This window comes from Protomyctophum parallelum, assembly GCF_964188405.1.
Source record: "Protomyctophum parallelum genome assembly, chromosome: 10".
Taxonomy (NCBI): domain Eukaryota; kingdom Metazoa; phylum Chordata; class Actinopteri; order Myctophiformes; family Myctophidae; genus Protomyctophum; species Protomyctophum parallelum.
The window spans coordinates 37,249,222-37,271,852 of NC_139704.1; positions in this window are offsets into that span (position 1 = coordinate 37,249,222).

Sequence of the window (22,631 nt, forward strand, 5' to 3'; positions counted from 1 at the left end):
CAAAGCATATGTTAAACATGAACAAACATTAACAGACAGTTGTAAATTATGAACTGTCGTCACTTTACTATAGGGACCTTAATAACATGTACTAAGGATTTATATATGTTTTAGGAATGTTTTACAAAGCATATGTTAAACATGAACAAACATTAACAGACAGTTGTAAATTATGAACTGTCGTCACTTTACTATAGGGACCTTAATAACATGTACTAAGGATTTATATATGTTTTAGGAATGTTTTACAAAGCATATGTTAAACATGAACAAACATTAACAGACAGTTGTAAATTATGAACTGTCGTCACTTTACTATAGGGACCTTAATAACATGTACTAAGGATTTATATATGTTTTAGGAATGTTTTACAAAGCATATGTTAAACATGAACAAACATTAACAGACAGTTGTAAATTATGAACTGTCGTCACTTTACTATAGGGACCTTAATAACATGTACTAAGGATTTATATATGTTTTAGGAATGTTTTACAAAGCATATGTTAAACATGAACAAACATTAACAGACAGTTGTAAATGATGAACTGTCGTCACTTTCATCATCATCGGCGGTCACTCGTATCCGAGTATGACTGTCCTCCTCCACTTAATAACATGTACTAAGGATTTATAGATATTTTAGGAATGTTTTACAAAGTATATGTTAAACATGAACAAACACATTTCCCAAATATACAAATAGCTTGTATATATTATATAACATCAGTTACAAATGATTTAATAATCATTTACAGATGTATTATACATGGCTTATTCATGAATAGTTTTACTACTTACTAATACTTTATAAATTATTTGTAAATTTGTTATAAAGGTTTTAGTAATCATTTACAAATGTAAACAAGCAGGTTGTTAATGATTTGTTAATAGTCTACAAACTGCTTATAAACGTTTATAAATGCTTCATCATGGGGTCATTACAAATGATTTAATAATCATTTACAGGTGTATATAAATGGCTTATTAATGAATAGTTTACTACTTACTAATACCTTATAAATTATTTGTAACCATAGTTATAACGGTTTTAATAATCATTTACGAATGTCAACAAACAGGTTAATAATGATTTGTTAATAGTCTACAAACTGCTTATAAACGTTTATAAATGCTTTATAACGGGTCATTATTGTAAAGTGCTACCCGTTATTCCAACCAGTTCCTTTCCCCTCCATCAGGCGTCCCGGCTGGCCAGGGGGAGGCTTATAATGTATTATAGGCATGGGCTTCATAGAAAGCGTTAGCAGATTTCTCTCTGAATTTTGACAGCCTAGTCTTTGCTCTAAAGCTTTATTTTTATGAAACAGGAAATAAAGAAAAGATCTAGTTAATGAATAATATTTAAATTAATAGTTGATTTAAATATAAACATGATTTATTAAAAAATATAGTCTGACATTTTTAAATTATCATTACCGAAACAGACGTTCTCTCTACCGCAACATACTTAAAAGTATAGAGGTGTATGAGAATGGGTGTTGCGGAGGATGAGAAACTTCAACGCCCAATGCATTCTCTATGGCAATAGCACAAACTTTGGCATGCTACTATAGTCCTATATACTTACACCTAGAAACCCCATGCATTCAAACCTATTTAGGTTCATCTTACGGTGGACATGTTTGCCTGAAAAGGAATCTTTGAAATGTTTCAAAGTTTTAGAAATATAGTGCTTTCAAATTTGAGAAATTCAGAATGGGGGTCAATCATGAAAATGTGACATACTACAGAATTCCCTCTGAGTCCATGGACTATAGTATGTCTTTTTTCATGATTTTCATCTTTTTTCCAATCCTCCCAAATCACGAAAAATGCTACAGTATGCCGTCCGAAACCAAATATGAGAAATGTATAACTTTGGCATGCTACTAGTCCTACATACTTACACCTAGAAACCTCATTCAAACCTATTTAGGTTCATCTTACGGTGGACATGTTTGCCTGAAAAGGAATCTTTGAAATGTTTCATAGTTTTAGTAATATAGTGATTTCAAATTTGAGAAATTTACAATGGGCCTCAATGGCAGACATTGGCACGTAAAAAAAGCACTTTCACCTAGAAACTCCATTCACACTTTTTATTATTCAGCTTACTGTGGAGACATATGCTGGAACTTTTTACTTTTAAATGTTTTGTAGTTTCTGAGTTATTTAACTTAAATGCCCAATGCATTCTCTATGGCAATAGCACAAACTTTGGCATGCTACTAGTCCTACATACTTACACCTAGAAACCCCATTCCAACCTATTTAGGTTCATCTTATGGTGGACGTGTTTGCCTGAAAAGGAATCTTTGAAATGTTTCATAGTTTTAGAAATATATCAGTTTGCTCTATGATTGATTGAGCTTTGTATAAGATTTTTGTTCAAAATGTATAATTAAAAATATTTTGACAGCAGATCTACAAGCTCACAATGCATTGCATATAACTGGACAAAATGGTGAATAAGCCAGCAGGCAACGCAGGGAGTTGCACCCCATCCCAGTAAACCAGCTAGGAGTACCATTCTACCAGAGCCGTTTGCTGTTTAACACCATGTCCTTCCTTGCATGTGAACACCATGTTCTTCCTTGCATGTGAATATATTTTTAAGGGGCACTAGCCCCTTCTATAAACAGCTTTTGTCCCCACACGTCTCAAGATTTGCCAATGACCACGGTAAGAGAATTCCGGTCAAATGTCCTCTATATTTTGTCCCCGCCCGTATCAAGTTTTGCCATTGACGATGAACGGAGAATTCCGCTAAATATGAACATTAAACGTCATTGACATTGAAGGGATTTTTTCATATACCATAGAACATGTAAGAAAAGATGGATTACATTTGAACTATTACCAGTGTTTCCCCTGGGATAAAGCTGAAGCACTGGTGCCATATGGGCTGATCCATGGCCTGAAATGAAAAAGGTGTCAAAAAGATGATAAACTGATATACTGCTGGGCTGCAAAACTTCAGCAGTATAGCAAAAGAATAAAATGTGATCAAGTTCCACAATGGTGTGTATGTGTACTGATTCTGAAACACATTTATGAACTGTATCATCATCAACAGTCACTGACTGAACTGGCTGAATTGCATGAATTATAACTTTACACAAGGGGACCATTTGGTTCCTTTTTGTCCACTCTCAAGAGTTACAGACCCTCCAAGGGTTCCATTGTGGAGCCCTGCAAAATGTCTACTCACTGAAGCAGTCATCATTTTTTGACCGCGGTCGAGATCATGGATTCCACAATGCTACACCAGACTTCCCGGTCCTTCATTGCCACCCCCAGTTCCTGCCTACTGAAGCATGTGTCCATAGCGATGACATCAGGGAACGACAGATTTCTACCTCTGGTAGACTGGTCCGCCCTGTGGCAGGACTCCAGAGAAGAAGGGAAGATATAACCTCATTGTCAGCTCTGTAGCAGTGGCCGGAAAACTGCGCTCTTCTGGATCGGACCAGTAGCTGAAGCAGTAAAGTGCATAGGTAAATAATAAAATATGTAAATCAGACAATCAGGTTCTAAATGTTATTATATCTTATAGGTAGAGGCGCATATATCGTATAAGCCATTTGGGCTCCTTGCCTCAACCTGGCACTTTCCCTCATATTTTTATGTGTGTTTTATTGTATTGTTGTAATACTGTGCTAAATAAAAATCATATCATAAATCCTCTCACCCCACGGCGAGGGTTCCGACGATCCAAAAAAGGTGGAGAAACGACAGAGAACAGACTAAAGGCCCAGGGGGTCCTCTCCCACGTGTGTTTTTCCAGCCCCGCTCGTCAAGTCAAAGTGGTGAAAATGTTCTGTGTTTTTGAGGATTTCTGTGGCCCAGCTCGTTCCCCTCAAATTGTACAAAAAAAAAAAAAGAAGAAAAATAAAAAACTATCAATAAACTCTACACACAACATAATAAAGAAGCTTATAATTTCCAGCAATGGGATTCAAACCTGGTTCCATTGGCAAGAACCTATAGAGCGTCGCAGTCCCACCCCCTTTCATGATGACGCCAGGCCCAGGAAATGATTCCCAATGCATTTTTCCCATAGACATTTTCCCATAGGTATTTATTTAAAGACGGTTACGCCACGGACAAAGCCAACTCGAGTCGTGACAACTCATGACAACAAACACAATATTTTGGACCAAACAAATAATTACAATGAAGAAAAACCTGCCGTGTTTTTGGGACGGGGTGGGACTGTGACGCTCTATAGACCACTACACTATCAAACCACTAGTGTGCAACTGTGCAATGCAGATATGTCATACTGGAACAGGTATTAAACTGTTCCACCCATCTGTGTTCCTTTTGTCTGCCCTCTGCTCCTCTCCACAGCTCTCCACTCTCTGTGCACTGCTCTCTCTTTTCTCTGTACTGCAGCCTGCATTTTAAGGGCTCCACCCAATTATGCAGGTGCAGGTGATTTTCTCAGACACTATAGAGCGTCACAGTCCCTCCCCCTTTCAGAACGACGAGTGGCCCAGGAAATGAAATCCAATGCATTCTGCCCATAGGCTTTTCTTAAAGTATTTATTTAAAGACGGTTACGCCGCGGACAAAGCCAACTCAGATCGTGACAAATCATGACAATGAACACAATATCATTAGAAAGAAGAAAATAAAGGCAGGAGACAACACTATTTGTTTTGTTTTTCTTCTTATAAATTATTTGATCGGCCCAAAACATAGTGTTCATTGTCATGATTTGTCACGATCCGAGTTGGCTTTGTCCGCGGTGTAACCGTCTTTAAATAAATACTTTAAGAAAAGCCTATGGGCAGAATGCATTGGATTTCATTTCCTGGGCCACTCGTCGTTCTGAAAGGGGGAGGGACTGCGACGCTCTATAGCCTATACCAAAAGCGACCCTGTCACATCCCCCCCATGGCTAAGGGTTGGCGGCAGTCCCTGCCAGGCTGCCACAGTTACATGTCAGGCCAGTCCCCATATGTAAGTTCTGAAACTGTCTCCCAAAAACATTGGCACCAATGGTGCACCTGAAAAACAGCAATTTAAAAAAAATCACAATCCACACAATCTGTAAAAGTAAAACCCTTGGTTTCAACTCTGCTCAAGTGACCTGGTAAAACATGTGCATTTTGATAAAACGTATTGATGTGAATTTTAAGTGGAGTCCTGGGCTCCACAGCCTCCAGGTGGCGTAGTTGGCTACTTTAAATGATTAACCTTTTAATACTTTTTAACCTCGCCACAACATGTAAGGGCTTTTTAAACTCGCCACAACATCACGCCTCCATATATGGTCATACCTGTACCTCGTGACATTACACCTCCATATATGGTCACGCCTCGTGACACGTCACACAACCATATATGGCCATCTCCATATATGAAGATCACGACACTGACTTCATCTAACCCTGGTTAACCTTACATGGAGAAGACTGGATCATCACCTGCATATATCGGCCAGCAACTCTACATCTGACCTCAAACCGCAAACCCTTAGATCTCCATATATGGAGCTGACCTGTTCTGACATTCCATATGTTGATCCTACCCCAACCGTCCTTCCTGTTCTGACATTACATGTTGATCTGACCTCGTCAAACCCTGTACACTCAAGACACGCTCCATACATGGGCAGTACAGAATTCAATCCATATGTTGATCTGACCTCGTCAAACCCTGTACACTCAAGACACGCTCCATACATGGGCAGTACAGAATTCATTCCATATGTTGTTGATCTGACCCCCCCATGCCAAACGCCGTCTGCCGTCACCCAGGCGGATGCGTGCACACGACCTCGCCCTTTAGGGCGTCTTACTGGTAGATAGATGCCATTTAAAACGTGACGCACACATTGGGAACGGCCCTTTTACGTCAAATCCAACATTTCGGGATGTTTCCGGCTTGTACCTTGTTGTTGGAAATGAGCCCTTCAGGAAAGCGGCGTTCAAAAAGGGACCTCAGTGACGGCCTACAGCCATTATGAGTCATCATAGATTATATCATGATTATCGGACATGTTACTGCAACACAGGCCCTGTGTGTGTGTGTGTGTGTGTGTGTGTGTGTGTGTGTGTGTGTGTGTGTGTGTGTGTGTGTGTGTGTGTATGTGTGCGTGCGTGCGTGCGTGCGTGCGTGCGTGCGTGCGTGCGTGCGTGCGTGCGTGCGTGCGTGGGTGAGAGAGTGTGTGTGTGTGTGAGAGAGAGTGTGTGTGTAGGGGCCTAGGGGGCATATTTATGTTTCACTGGAAATAGCAGATCTGCAAAACCACGTGTTGCGAATTTGCAGATCTGCTATTTTCGGCACGCGACAACACCCCTCGCTGTATGAAACCAGCCTTGAAGCCGCTGGGTACAAAAACAGATTTCCCCCATCTCAATTACGCATGAATCACACACTTTTAAACGTCACACATTCCTATGCAAACATGGGCACACACACACGTCTTCTAGAAGATTGGCCACCTGTGGAAAATCCCTGAGTTTCCCCTTGACCCTGGCCCACACTTGACACACACACACACACACACATACATACACACACCAGGACAGCAGACCGGCACCAGCTTACATCAATGAAGCTTTTCTTTAAGGTCGAGAGGGAAACTCACAAACACGCTTGCACGCATGCACGCACGCACGCACGCACGTGTACAAAAACACACACAGAGCAACCCCCTCCTCACAGATACTCCCACGCTCTGGGCCTCAGCAAATGTCAAACCGTGGGAGAGAGGGTTTATCTTGGAGCAGGAGGTTATTTTTACACCTTTCAGGACGACACGCGCACTTGCACACGCACACGCACACGTGCATGCACACGCGCACGCGCACGCACACAAACACACTACTGGAGTCTTGGTTTCCTCCGCCGTCGGTGTATGAATGTGAACGTGTGAATGCAATGCACATTGTAAAGCGCTTTGGATAAAGGTAAGATTTCAGATTACAGATTTCTTCCACAATTATTTTGTCAAAACATTTCAAAAATAGCAGATCTAAGAGCCCACAACGCGTCGCACTGTGATGCATTGTGAGCTTGTAGATCAGCTATTTTCGAATAGCTGAAGTATAAAATAGGGTTGAAGTGTCCTTGAGCAAGACGCTGAACCCCTAACTGCTCCTGCAGGTTGGTCCCTTACTCCCTGGCATGGTTTCCACCGCCATCAGTGTGTGGATGGGAGAATGTAATGCATGAATATGTAAAGCGCCTGGGATAAAGGCACTAAATAAATGCACCATGTATTATTTTTTCTTCTTTTTTACCTTTTTTATTCCACGTTTTTGTAACACATTTTTAACCTGGTGCCAATTGCCTAAACTGTAATCCTGAATGCTACTCTTCCTCTGCCAAACTGGGGAGAGCCAAACTGAGCTCATGCTTCCTTCAGAAGTAAAACAAAGTGCATGGGTAAAATAGTTTTTTGTGCAAAGTAGTTTTTTCCAAGAAAATACAAGAAAGGGAGGAAGAGAGGGGGAGGGGGTGGGGGTGGGGTTAAGGAGATCAAGACAGGAAAGAAGAAAGTTTGAGCGCTTTTACCACAGAAAGTACAAGTAAACAAGCCTGTTTCGCAAACAGCACAGATGTTGGATTTCTCTTATCAATGCATGAGGATTGAGCAGGCCGCTTCTTTTCACCTGACAGGGGGGAGTGTCCCCGGTAGGACGTAACGCTTGGAAGGAACACTTTAGTGGGTATTGGCACTGATGACGTGCGGAGGAGCGAACACACACCCAGCGCCCACAGCGTCTCCGGCGGGAATTGAACCCATGAGGACCGTCTAACTGTGAGGCGACAGCAGTACCGACTGTGCCGACGTTCCCCCGGATTCTGGGGACCCTCTGGAACCCTCTAAAGCCCTAAAAATGACCCCTGGCAGGGGTTTCCCCGACCCTACTTTGCGAACAACTGCTTTAATGCTGTTATATGGGTTGTCTTTTGCTGTTCATGGATGTTGTGATACCATGTGATCCTCCGCAATGTACTCACATTTAAAGTAACAGTATCAACACTGCAAAATAGAAATACTATTCTACTCTGTGACAAGTAAAAGTCCAGCATTAAAGATTTGCATTACAGATGGGCTATTTTCAAATGGCCGAAATGTAAGGGCTGAAGTGGGTAATGTATGTTTTGTAATAATGATCAAAATGTAAGTAACTAGTAGGCCTAAGTCGTGTTTTCCAAATAAAGTAATAGAAGCATATTGGAAATACTGAACTAAAGTGAAGATACCTCAAAATTAATAAAAATGTACTTAGTTACTTTCCACCACTGGATCCTGGCTGGCAATGCTTTGGTTTGCATTGACACTTTTATCCTGTATTTTTGTCAGCCAACAGACACATAAATCTAACAGCCGTACCGTAAGCCTGTTGCATTCTGGCCCCTGCCGGCATATCCCCCCTGAAGCAGTTAACGCAGAGAGCCTCCACATTTACTGAACTGAATCCTGTGTAAAACACACACGCTTTGAGAGTAGATGTCACTCCTCCAGCTGGAAGCCTGCAGTGTTGTTCTCTTCGACACGTTTTATTTTTGGCACCGGTGTACAGTACAGGTTTTTTGTTTTATAGCCCTTATCATATCAACGTGTTGTAAATCACGTCTCAAAGCAAAAGCGTTGGGGGTTGGGTCGTATAGTGAAAGTAAACCCGATATAAATCTTCATTGTTTTTCTTCGCAACGTGGCTACAATTATAAGGCTGCGACGGGATAGCATGGTCAATGATGGACTTTAAAGTAAGAGAAAAGGCCTCCTCACCCTAACTGAGCCCAAGCCGTGCCAAGTTTTGATGCTTTTGTGTAACACTGTATAGTATGATCGAGTAGGGCGTTAAATTATACGAGAAAAAAAACGTAGAAGTTAGAACATGCATGAGATAAGAGATTTCACAACCAACGTACTGTACGTATACTTACTGTCCACCACTGCTCCCCAATAGTGTGAACATTAAATACTTACTGTCCACCACTGCTCCCCAATAGTGTGAACATTAAACAGATTGTTTTTCTGGAGAAGAAGTCCACGGTGCATGGCAGCTGTTGTTTGTTTCTTTAACATCCTAAAGGGCAGCGTGTGTGTGTGTGTGTGTGTGTGTGTGTGTGTGTGTGTGTGTGTGTGTGTGTGTGTGTGTGTGTGTGTGTGTGTGTGCGGCGCGGCGCGGCAGCAGGAATGACGGTAGCCGGCTGTGATAGGGGTGACGGGGGCCACGACAATGCCTGTCTCCTTTCCCGCTGTTCCGCCCAGGAGCCTAAACTACTAATGGCCCCCTAATGTATAAATACCATTCTGTAGGCATTAGTCACACTTTTTTCTCGTTCTTTCTCTGTCACACATACACGCACGCACTCTCTCTCTCTCTCACACACACACACACACACACACACACACACACACACACACACACACACACACACACACACACACACACACACACACACACACACACACACACACACACCCCTATACATCTATACATCTATAAGGCTTTAGTCACAGTTGCAGCCCCATGCCTATGGCTGGATTGCAGAAGAGGGGGGGGTAAGGCCAGGGGGGGCAGAGAATCTTAAATTCTCTTGCACAAACAATGCATGTCAGCCGGGAACCCTTCAGAGGCATTCTTCAGGGAGTTAAGACGTTGTTTGGAGGACAAAAGGAAGGGCAGCGGGACCATGCCGAAGACTGGTGAAGATAAAGATGTATGTTCAGGAGTGTAGGCTACTATAGTGAGGTGTGTATGCATGTGTGTGTGCGTGTGTGTGTGTGTGCGTGTGTGTGTGTGTGCTGCATGTACTGCATGTACTGCATGTGTGTGTATGACAATGGCAAGTATACCGTACATTCAAGGCATAACATTGAGTTAACCAATTAACCAATAGCCACTATACAAAGCTTGAAGATATAGGCAATTTTTTTTGGCAAAGAGATTTGCTGTGGATGGATCAACAAAGTATATTATATAGGGTTTAAGAGGTTAATAAATGCACGATGGTGGCGGTATAGGACTAAATAGAGCAATGATGATGGATTTGGCGATATCATTTGACAACATGTTTACATTGATGTTTTGTTTGCATGCGAATAAGAGAAAAGAGGCAGTTGTTTTTTTCCCTTTTCTGTTGCCATGGCATTATGGAATGAGAGACTCCCGCAAGCCAGGTAAGACAAAAGCTTGGCCTGACATGGCCCTTCAGTGACAGCTAAATATCTTCATTCTCACACCATTATTAATTATGGATGCATTATGGATGCAAATGACCATTTAGCTGCAAATAAGTAGGTCCATGGTGACCATTAATACCTATTAAAGCATCATTTATCAGAGTAATAGAAAGACTGCCTGAATGATCATTAATCACTGTATATTGAATCAAGATCTGGTGTGAATCTGTGTGTGTGTGTGTGTGTGTGTGTGTGTGTGTGTGTGTGTGTGTGTGTGTGTGTGTGTGTGTGTGTGTGTGTGTGTGTGTGTGTGTGTGTGTGTGTGTGTGTGTGTGTGTGTGTGTGTGTGCACGCACGATGCCTGTGAGTCTGTGTGTGCACATGCGTGTGTGTGTGTGCGTGCGTATGACCTCACAATGACTTTCTCACCCTTTCCCACAAGCATCAGAAATGAATCTCAGAAATGACAGCCGAGAAGTGTTTGATGGATTCATTATGTCCCACAGACACACGCACGCACGCTCGCACGCACGCACACGCACACTTGCTTAATCAATGACATTCCATTCCTATGCTAATGTTTATGGAAATGCTTTGTTTTTAACTGGGAAACAATTGTGCTTAGAGAGGAAACTCGAAGCCTCTTTAGAAAGGAAGCATTGTTCTCTAAGACAAACGTAAGCACTTAACCACTTGAACCTACACTTTGTTGATGTGGGAGCCCCAGGGGTCAATCCTGAAACACACACACACACACACACACACACACACACACACACACACACACACACACACACACACACACACACACACACACACACACACACACACACACACACACACACACACACACACACACACACGCCTCTTTTTCCTCTACACCAAATACTTTTGCCAAAACTAGCAGATCTACACGCCTTACGTACGACCTGTGAGCTTGTAGATCTACTATATTCTCTTAATGTTCGCCTATTTTCTCTGAATGTTTGCCTATATGGCATGCCCAGAATAAGGAAGCTTGGGTCCAAGTAATTAAGTAGTATATTTCCTGTCCAGGAATATATTTGTTCTTTTTATGCATTTATGCATTTGTATTTAACTTTTGTACCTTGTGGATTACCAGATCAGACACATTGTGAGCTTTCAGATCGGCTATTTTCAAATGGCCGAAATGTGTATATGTAGGGCTGAAGTGGTTAATGTAAACATGTATACGACGTTCTGTAATCGAAATCTACAAAGTAACTATAGTAACTAAAGTTGCTCAATTAATTTAGTGGAGTAAGAAGTACAATATTTGCATCTGAGAATGAGATATATAGTGGAGTAGAAGTAAAAGTAAAGTACAAATACCTCAACATTGTACTTGCGTAAATGTATATACTTACTTTAGTTACTGCGTAGTGCTACAGTATAAATGCATGGTCTAAGGTTTAGACCATGCATTTTTATACTGTAGCACTATGCAGGGTGGCCTCAGTTTACATTACATTGTTGTGCCCTCAGTCAGGTAACAGTTGTAACATAAAATACATGCAGTCAGTTTATTCATAAGAAATACGTTAAAGGCCCAGGCCGTAGCGTAACGGTCTGGGCACCGGACTGGTAATCCAGTCGCAGTGTGCCGCGGGTTCGACTCCCGGACCCGACACGGCCTTTACTGCATGTCATCCCCCCATCTCTCTCCCGTTTCCTGTCAGCCTACTGTCTGTCCCTTCAAAAATCAATAAAAGGCGTAAGCCGCAAAAAAAATATCTTAAAAAAATAAAATAAAAAATAAATACGTTAAATAGGCTACTACTTGTTTTGCAAGCACTTCGTCTTGCAACGTGCTCGTCTTCTGCGCAGTTTTCAATGTGTATTGTTTTATGTCATGATTATCACCATAGAGCACCATATTCTCTTTTCTTTTGAAAGGTGCTTTATATATAAAATGTACCTTACCTTAGCTTACCTTAACGGGATAGTTTTTTTTTTAAAGCTATCGATTACTCACCACATGGAGACTTGAATTTATGGATGTTTTTGTCACATTCCTAAGCCAATATTTGATGACCAGCAGTGGTTCCCCACGGAGAGTCAAAGAGTCTCCTCTGTGTCTCCATAGGGAGCCTACACTCATTTTGGGGGTAATCTTTTAATCTTTCACAGGAGGATTCTAGAAATGCAAATGATCTAAAGTTTGTCTTATTTTTTGTCTAAACTAAGTTTAAAGACATCTATCTTTTACACCCCTACATAAAACAACATGCAGGTGTGTCAGAGAGAATCAAACTAAGGATGATACATGCAAGGCTAGAAAAACGCCTGCAATGCACATCGACTTCAAATGCAGACAATCAAGATGTGTTGATCAAAATAAACACACAAAACAAAATCTTGATTGTCTTTGCTTTTGAAGACGACGTGCTTCTTCGTGTGTTGAAACTAACAGATGGCTTCGGGTCAGAAGCCCCTGGTACTATTTGGTCCAAGACCCCAAGTCATATTTCAATGTGTTTAACAATTAGTGCGGCTCAGATCCCACGCAGGGCGTAGGAACACAGGAGATCATTGAGGGAGAGCATCAATCAGAGCTCTGAACTCAAGCATGACCGCGCAACTGTTACTGAGCTGTGACCGCTCTGGCTCTGTGACCTTATAAAGACGCCGTAAAACATGCAGCGGGATTTCATTAGAGGGTTTTTTTAGTGGTGGAGGTGGGAGTCTGACTGATGGCATTCTCCTACCTAGACTCTGGAGGCAGACTGTTGCAACGGAAATGCAAAGAAACTATACAGTGGATGTCCATCACACCCCCGACTACTGTTACGTCTTTGCAGTCACGTAAATACAATGGGGGTGCAGACTTAGTTTAGACTAGTCATTGGTTAGACATGGGTTGAGGTTAGGTTTAGTTGTGCTGCCCCGTGGGAGGTTAGGGTTAGGGTTTGAGATAGGTTGTAGGACTAATGACGTCTAAATCAGATTAGTTGAAGTTAACCATGTAGCTTGCCGTTTCACAGAAATGGAAGTTACAGACTATGTAGCATTCGATGATTCCGGAATAGTTTTTCCGGCTTGAGAGAGTATTTGTTGTTGCAAATCGTATACATACATATGTCAAGCTTGGTAGAGAAGACAGAACACTGTAATTCTGAGCGTGTGTCCATTCACGAGTGTTTGTTCACAGTAGAACTGTACACATGACTGTGAATGGCTGGTACTGCTCGTTAGCACAGCGGAGTGTTCATCCCATAGCCTGGAGAGGGGTGGTATAGTATAGGGTTGGTATAATGGTATTAGTAATTCACCAAAATAATGTACTGTTGTTGGCAGATTTGAAAAATTATTCCATGGCCGACAGACAGACAGACAGACAGACAGACAGACAGACAGACAGACAGACAGACAGACAGACAGACAGACTCCGGGGGAGATAGCTAATTACAGTATCTTATATACAATCTGACCAGACATTTGAAATTCTATGCCATTATCCACAATTCTGTTGGGGACAGAATTCAGTGCACAGCCAGCCAGCTGCAAAACAAGGACATTTCTCCTGATGACTCCATTGTTTGTCCTTTGCAGTAGAAGATGTATTCTGTCTGAAACAACCACATACAGACCCAAAGGGGAGTCAGAAGGTTTGCTAAAAGCTCTTTAACGGTGCCTGTCAACACATATTGAGTAATGTCAGGTAGCAGTTATCAACAACAGTACAACTTTTTGTTATGGCTCGATGTTTGGATCAAATGGATGACCATCACAAAGACGCTGCAGTAAGTAGCCGTGACAGGTTTGTATGTGGACCTTGTAGGAACCGTTAATCCTCGCCTTTGGCTCCAACTGTGGTTATTGCAGACAGAAACAAACAATGCAGTCAATAGCTGAAGTGTCCTTGTTTTGCAGCTGGCTTGCTGCGAATCTTGTGTCTTGAATAACTACATAATTATTTGCCCCATAGAACTTAACCCCGGAACCCATATTGTGGGCAGGCCATTGTTTTGTTGAAAATGGTTGCACATTTGGTGTAAACAGCAGATCTACAATGTCACAACCTGTCACGCTGTGACTGCCTGTAAACATCCAGTCCAATCCATTATTCCCAGAGATGTGACAAGGCAGACACTAGCTGTCCCTTTTTGCAGAAGTCTAAATAATATTTTCAGTTTTGGGAGTGTCCAAAGGAAGTCCATTCATATTATTAGATTATATTAATAATCCCTTTTAAAAACTATACATATTAAAGTTATGAAAAAACAGCTCTTTTCAGAGATTAGTTATTAAGAGCCAGCCAGCGCAGTACACAGCCTCTGTGTTCATGGGGAATAGGATATGTAATCCCGCTTTGAGATTGTAGGTGACCACTAAAGACAAAACTAGTGGAACATTAAAGAGTGGTAAAAAAAAAACAACAACAAAGTATAGTGCACGGCCTGTCGCTGAGAGCGTGTGTGTGTGTGTGTGTGTGCCATTATGTGAGTGACTGGGATTTTGTGCTGCCTTATGAAAACAGCGTCCGTTAAATGAGTGGAAATTCTAACGAGCTGGCAGCAGTTACTTGGGGATTCCATGTGAAAACACCTCACTAGGGCTTTCCTCAGCAGCCCCCAGTGGCCCCCCTTCGTCCCCCACCCCAGTGAAGCACGCTCACTTCTGCTTCTCTTGGACAAAGACAAGACGGCGCAGGATGATGGCAGGGCCGTTATTAACTTATTATGATGACATCAAATAGAGAGAACACATGTAGGTCTTGTGCCTTGTGCCGTGTGCTTCTCTGTGACTCTGTGTGGCTGACGTGGTTCCAGCCACAGTCAGGGAATGACGTCCATCCGAAGCTTAAGCCCCATGTATACTTCAGTGTACAAGCATACATGGTATGGCACCCCCCCCATATCTTCAAAGTCTGGTCCATGTTTCTATGTATTTGAACAGTATTACCATGTGTTGTTCTTGCTTACTAAAAGTAAGCCCTGGATGGTCTACTAAATGGCTAAATTGTACATTGATGTTGCGGGCTGATAATTGGTGGTTCTCAAAAAAATATATTTGAAGGACAGACAAATAAACGTCTATTTCTGGGACCACATCTGTACTGTAAAACCCTAACTCAGACTTTAACGGTTCAATTTGATACCATTTGTACGCCTTCTCGAGTTACAGGCGCGTAAGTCCCCATATCTCAGTTTGAGAACCCCTTAATCAATTAGATTAGATTAGATTGTCACAGCATTAAAGCAGTGTCACACAGTAGTCCTAAAGTGTTTATTGAGTGCACACACAGAATGCACTGCACACCTTTGCACAATCATACCTAATACAAAAGCAGGCAAGGCAGGATAGGAATGGGAATAGATAGACGGCCTTAAAGGTGTTCACACTTTTAGACCATACCCGTGGTCATCATATGGGCATAACTAACAATGGATGCCAAAAAAATGGAAAATGTATAATTTTTGTGTATTTTTATATTAAAAGCCCATAAAAATATAAATGTAATTACTTCCTTAAAACAAAAACATACTGCGTCATGACGTTCATCTAGAGGTAAGCTACACATCAATAAAAGCCAATAAAAATGAAGCTCACCCATTTTATTCCACGTCCTCCAAACACAGCTGGTCTAGAACTAGGCCTACGTGTTTAATCTCATTCAAGATGGCATCCAGACAGTGTATTGCTTGTTTTAAACGTAATCATCATGCTATACATATATACTGTATGTGTATAGGTTGTGTATAAGGTTAGAATAATCCCCCGGCTTTGCTACACATCTCTCTGTCACTTTGTTTACAAACAACACTGCATGAGAGCACCCTGGGCAAGTCCTACGCTGTAAAGACTATCATTTGTTTGGGCGGAAGTTGCGGGATTTTAGCGGAAGTATCGCCCAAGGAAATGACGTTGATGCTTTACAAAATCAGTTTACATTCTCCGCAAATGAAACAAGTGATGTGATTGGTCGGGAAAATATCGTATCCAGGGGAAATACATCTGACGGATGTTCCGGAGGATACATCCGCCGATAGCTTGGGGTGCATACTTAGTCTAGACTAGTCATTGGTTAGACATGGGACCCCTCTGCCTTACGTTGTGACCAGCCATTTATTTTCGCAGTAAGCCTGGGACCGAGGCTAGCATGAGACAGACTTTTACGTCCCATAGCCTGGAGGGATGCAACGCTCTGATTGGTTTAGAAACTAAGATTCTGCCATTTGAGGCTGAAACTTCAAAATAAAATGCCAAAATTAACCATTTCACCACATCTTTAAGAGTGATTAATTAAGTATAGTTATGAATACGGTCGTGTACAGGATGTGGGGTCGTGTCACACGTACGCGTTGTGAGCTTGTTGATCAGATATTTTAAGAGAAAGCTTTCCACACAATAGCAGAACATACACTATTGTAGTCGAGCCCGGGAGGAACTCCGGTTAGCCACATACTGCAGTGCAGGGTTTAAGTGGTTTAAAACAATATCGCTCCCACTCAGCTAGTTTCTCCATGTTCTCTCGATCTCATCACTTCTCGGACCTACTGCATCCATTGTTAACTTAAGCTGGTCAACCTACACCGTAGTCTCCAGCTGATGTGCTTGTAATGTTTAATGCCTTTCACTGAAATGCACAGTACTACTGCCGGGGGCAATAGTGGACCTGTGATCCACACAGCACTGTGAGGCACATTTTTCCACAGATTTACATGTTTCTGTGTTTACCAGGTAAAGGCCCCAGAGAGAGAGAGAGAGAGAGAGAGAGAGAGAGAGAGAGAGAGGAGAGAGAGAGAGAGAGAGTGCACAGACTGGAAATTTAAACGAGAACGCCTGTTTTAACGAGAGTAAGAAGAAAAATACAGCTCCACTAATTTGATTTCACATCATGGCACATGTAGCTGGCTGGAGTGTGCAGGAACAACAGGAGATGGAGGAATACTTTGCTTCTGGCCCTGCGGGGGAGAAAGAGTGTTGACTGTTGATGCTTTATGTTTTGTTTTTCCCTCTAGTGCAGGACTTCCCAACCTGGGGGTCTTGAACACAAGGGGGAGCGGGGGGAGGACTTGCATTTTTGGATCATTCTGTTGTCAAAAGCTGAAATGAGCTTGTAGATCGCCTATTTTCACTGTTTACTGTATAACTAGAGCTTGCAAGACCTGCTACTTTTGAGATTCTGTAGCATGATCAAGTAGGGCGTATATTTACGGGGAAAAAACACACAAAAAAACGTTGATAGGTTTCTGCCCCACAGCGGAGTCCGACATGTGGGAACTGCTCCAACATGCGCTGCTCCCGTGCTTGCGGTTATGGTTAGGTTAAGGACTTAGGGCTCCATTTTCGTCACCGCTAAACCTCTTATACCTAAACTTCTTTGCCTTTTTTTTTTACTATTTTGCAAAACATTTTTGAATAGTTAAAATGGCCAGTCTACAAGCTCACAACGTGTCAATGTAGATTGGCTAGTTAAATGTTTTTCAAAATAGTAGAAAAAAGGCAAAGAAGTTTTGGTATAAGGGGCTTAGCGGTGACGAAAATGGAGCCCTTAGGCTTTGAGGTAGGTTTGTCGGACCAATGACTAGTCTGAACTAAGTACTGCACCCCCGACAGCAGCGATTACGTCAGTGCTCCTTCCTTCCAAGTATCACGTTGCCAGTGGTGTAAAGTAATTATTTACTTAAGTACTGTACTTTTGTTTAATTAATGTTGAGGTATTTGTACTATACTGGAGTATTTCCGATTTCCGATACTTTTACTTACTCCACTACATCTCGGATCCAAATATTGCACTTTTACTCCACTACATTCACTTTGTAGATTACTGCTGAAAAACATCCATTGTTAATAACCAATTCAACACTATAGCCTACACATTTCGACCATTTGAAAATAGCCGATCTATAAGCTCACAATGTGTCGCTTGTAGATCTGCTTTTTTAGACGTAGATATTAAATCGTTGCCGTCGGCAGAAAGCCCTCCCCCATAAATTGATACCCTACTTAGCTCAGAAACCCTAAACATTTTTGTTTTTACAAAAACTTATGTCACAATCCCTTTAAAACGACAGAATGGACAACTAAAGAAACGGCAACTTAAACAAACATAACTTAAACAGAGATGCACAAGTGTGTAAACCTCTCCCCATGGAAGCCTACTTACTGAACCATTTCCCCTTTATAGACTACCGACTCCACCCCTGGCTAAGTAATCAGCCAATCACAATATACTAGCAATCCACACAATCCCCATAATCAAATCAATGAGCTCTTCAAGCACCACACCCCACTACACAGCCGGCTTCAATCAAAGCAGCTTCCCAATAACAGCATCTGCATAGATAAACACAAGCGTATTTTAGATTCATTTCATATGTCACAGCAGTGCACCTTCTGTGGGACTGAGAATCTACACGTTACAAATACTGTACAATACAGCATAAATACCTGTATATTGTTGAACATCATGAATACGATGAATGTGTATTGTTGATCATAAATTTGTCAGGATGTAATCCAAGTAGGACCCAAATGCGAGGCAGTCAGAATCAAGTGGAAGTTTATTTTAACAGAGGCTTGCAGGAACTCAGGTTTACATGACAATAATCCAACAGAGAACACAATCAAACACAGGGTTTAAATAGGCACAAGATTAACAGGACACAGGTGAACTCAAATCAAATCAACACAAGGATTGGCTGGGGGAAAACAAGACACAGGTGAAAGAAATAACCAAAAATCAGGGAAGGTGAGACAAGGCAGGAAACAACTACAAAGGAAAACAGGAAACACAAGTCATCACTTCAAAATCAGATTCAAGAACACCATAGCATAACTTCAGAATAAGTTTACTAAAACAACACAAGGAAGACAGATCCTGACAAAATTAGTCTGACAGAGCCTGCTCTGTCACACAATAGCCTACAGAGTATTTCAATATTGCACTATTGATACTTATACTTAAGTAAAAAAAACCTATTGGCCTGAATATAAGACTATGTTTTTTTTTCCCCCAATGGAAATATCCTAAAAAACGGGTCGTATTATAATCGGGGACTAGACTATTTGGCGTTCTTTTTGTACTTTTTCCACCACTGAACACTACCAGGCAGCTAAGGACCAATTGGAAAACTACGCTCTCAGAGTTATGTTAAAGGAGCATTCAGTGATTTGGGTGATTTGGAAACCCCCCCGGTCTGCCCGGCCAGTAACAAGATATGCACACGCTCTACAGTGGGGGGACACGCAACAGGCCAACAGTACACCAAGGCCTCATGCCCCTAACCTGACTCCGCCAGATGGGGCAGCAGAGAGTACACTGGGTTCCCCCCTCCTGCTCCCATCTGGGAACTCACAGACAGCAGGGAGGATTATCAAAAAATAAATTAAAAAAATGTGACATTTGAATTAAGTGAAATCATTGAATATAACTTTAACACTGAGGATTTTACAGTGTAGATTGGGATCCCAGTGAAAAAAAAGAAAAAGTCTATCTCTGTCAGGTCTCAGGTCTATCTCTGTCAGGTCTCAGGTCTATCTCTGTCAGGTCTCAGGTCTATCTCTGTCAGGTCTCAGGTCTATCTCTGTCAGGTCTCAGGTCTATCTCTGTCAGGTCTCAGGTCGGGTAGAAACCTCATGATGTCCAAAACGGTTTCAAAATTCTAATAAAAAAACAGCAAAAGCAGCAGATCGACATGAAGCTCAAAACGCTCTGCTTTGCACCTTGCTTTGAAACGGAGTTCAAGCTTGTGGATCTTCTACTTTTGATGCTTCAGTATGATCAAGTAGGGTATAGTATTAGTAGGGCAAAATAATTAAAATGAAAGAAAAATTGCGAGAGGCAACACGAGACTACGTCACACCTGTCCCATGCAGCCACCTCCACATGTGACAACCATTACGCCCCCAGTGTCAATCTCTGTGCCATTACACATTATTACACTGTTACCATCCACCATTACACAGTCATCCCACCCCAAGACTCATCAATCTGCTGCAGGTCTTAGCCTTGAAAACACTCACGCACGCACGCACGCACGCACGCACGCACGCACGCACGCACGCACGCACGCACGCACGCACGCACACACGCACACACGCACACACACACACACACACACACACACACACACACACACACACACACACACACACACACACACACACACACACACACACACACACACACACACATGCAGTGCAATAAAACAGACCGTCCTACTGTCAGCTCCTCCTGTAGAGAGTTTATTATGCTTTCTCTTCTGACATGTTATGTGCTCTTTTATCTTCTAAGTAATGTATGAACTTATTTCATAAAAAAAACAGCAACGCATTTGGCACACAGACATTGAGGTTTATTTGGCTTTGCTTTGACATGTGGAGGTTACCCCCCCCCAACCCCCCCTGCATTATATAAGTCTGTCAAACCTCAAACACGCCCTCCCCCTTCCCTCTCTCCTCCTCAGTACTAACGACACACAATTTATAGGACTTTTCTAGTGCACTTCAGTTTCCTTTGGGTCTCTCCTATACCCTGCCCTACCCCACCCCACCCCACCCTACACCACCCTACACCACCTCACCCCACCCCTATATCCCACCCCACCACACCCTAACCCTACCCCACCCCACCCCACCCCACCCTACACCACCTCACCTCACCCCACCCCTCCCTATCCCACCCCACCACACCCTAACCCTACCCCACACACCCCACCCCATATTAGTCTGGCTAGTAAGCCAGACTAATATCACACTGTCGTGCAGGCAATTTTAGCACACCCCCCCCCCCCCCCCCCACACACACACACACACACACACACACACACTCCCCCGCACTCCCATCTGTATCATGAACTCCGATGAAGGCGAATAAGGTCTTCATCGTGCCCTTGTAGTCCCCCCTCTCTCTTTACCCTCCCCCCCCCTACCCGCTCGCTCCCCTCTCTCTCATTCTCTCTGGTGCTTTGTTGCGGCACGGTGTTGGTGCGTATACATGTAGAGTGTGTGGCAGGGCAGTCATGCTGGCTGATGTTTCGTGGGGCCCCTGTATGTGCTCTCTCTCTCTCTCTCTCTCTCTCTCTCTCTCTCTCTCTGGGCCCTTCTTCTTTCCCAGCTCGTCTCCCCTGAAGCACGGTGGGTGAGTTTAGAGCCCGCCCAGCAGGTTCCTCCCACGTTCACAAAGCCCTCTTCTTCCACTGCCCGAGACTGCCAGCTGGTGAGAGTGGCCCGTGTCTTCTGTGTATGTGTGTTTGTGTGTGCGTCTGTGTATGCGTGCGTGCGTGCGTGCGTGCGTCTCTGTGTGTGTGTAAAAGAAACAGAAATGTGTATACATGTGCTAAAAGAATAACGACTTTATCTAGCATATAGCTCCTCCCAGCACCACTGGAGCAAGAGTGTGTGTGTGTGTGTGTGTGTGTGTGTGTGTGTGTGTGTGTGTGTGTGTGTGTGTGTGTGTGTGTGTGTGTGTGTGTGCGTGTGTGCGTGCATGCGTGCGTGCGTGCGTGCGTGCGTGCGTGCGTGCGTGCGTGCGTGCGTGCGTGTGCACCATTGTGTAAATGTGTCTGTGATACTGGACATGGACCTTGGGGAAGAATAAATCAGCATGCTGGACTCGCTGGGCCCGTGCACTGGGGAGGTTTATATCTCCACAGCAGGCAGGAGAGGCTGATAAAGACCCACTGCTCAGCAGTGGCTCCCATCAAAAAAAGAAACTGAAGAAGGAAAACAAGAAAACGAACACAGGATGCTAGCAGAGAATGAAGTGCTGGCCCCGGCTCTTTCCAAATCCAAATTAAGCGCGGGTCGCGTGAGAGCCTTTTCTGTTGTTGTAAAGCAAGAAACTGCAACTGCAGAGCTACATCACCTTTCTGAAGGAATGGGACCCAATCGGATATTCCCATGGGAACTCGGGAACTGGGTCCCAGCACCCCCTCTCGGCCCACTCTCGTCTTGAGAGCTCTCGCTGAGAGGCAAGAGAACGGAATCAGTGAAACGGAACCGCAATGCTTAATTTATGCTCCATCGTACACACTCACAGCGTGGCACATCTGCGACGTCACATGTAAACTTTCATTAAATTGGCTTTGCCCATACTTTGTCTATACTTTTTCTATATGTTGTCTTGGATGGCGGTGGAGGTTTTCTTTTTGGTTTTTTGCTCGTCGGGCCTCCTCTAGTGCCGCAAGGCTCGATGAGATGCTTCACAACTTCTCACATGTCTCTCTCCACTGGAAACCGAGAAGGAGATAATGATCGCTATATGGCCTGACGAGCATCGCTTCGCCAAGCCAAACCTCAAAAGGGCCCTCGGGTACCGGCCCACTCCAGAAGCCACGGCGAGAGACACATCTGACAGCTGCCGGCTTCCTGGAAGGAAGGACTCACAGAAAGAATAAAAGTATTTCCGTTTCCCTCCTTCACTCCACTGGCAACCCCCGAACGGCAGCCGCAGGTTTTTCAGAAATCGAATCGAGTGTTAGCTCATCATGCGCCTCCTTT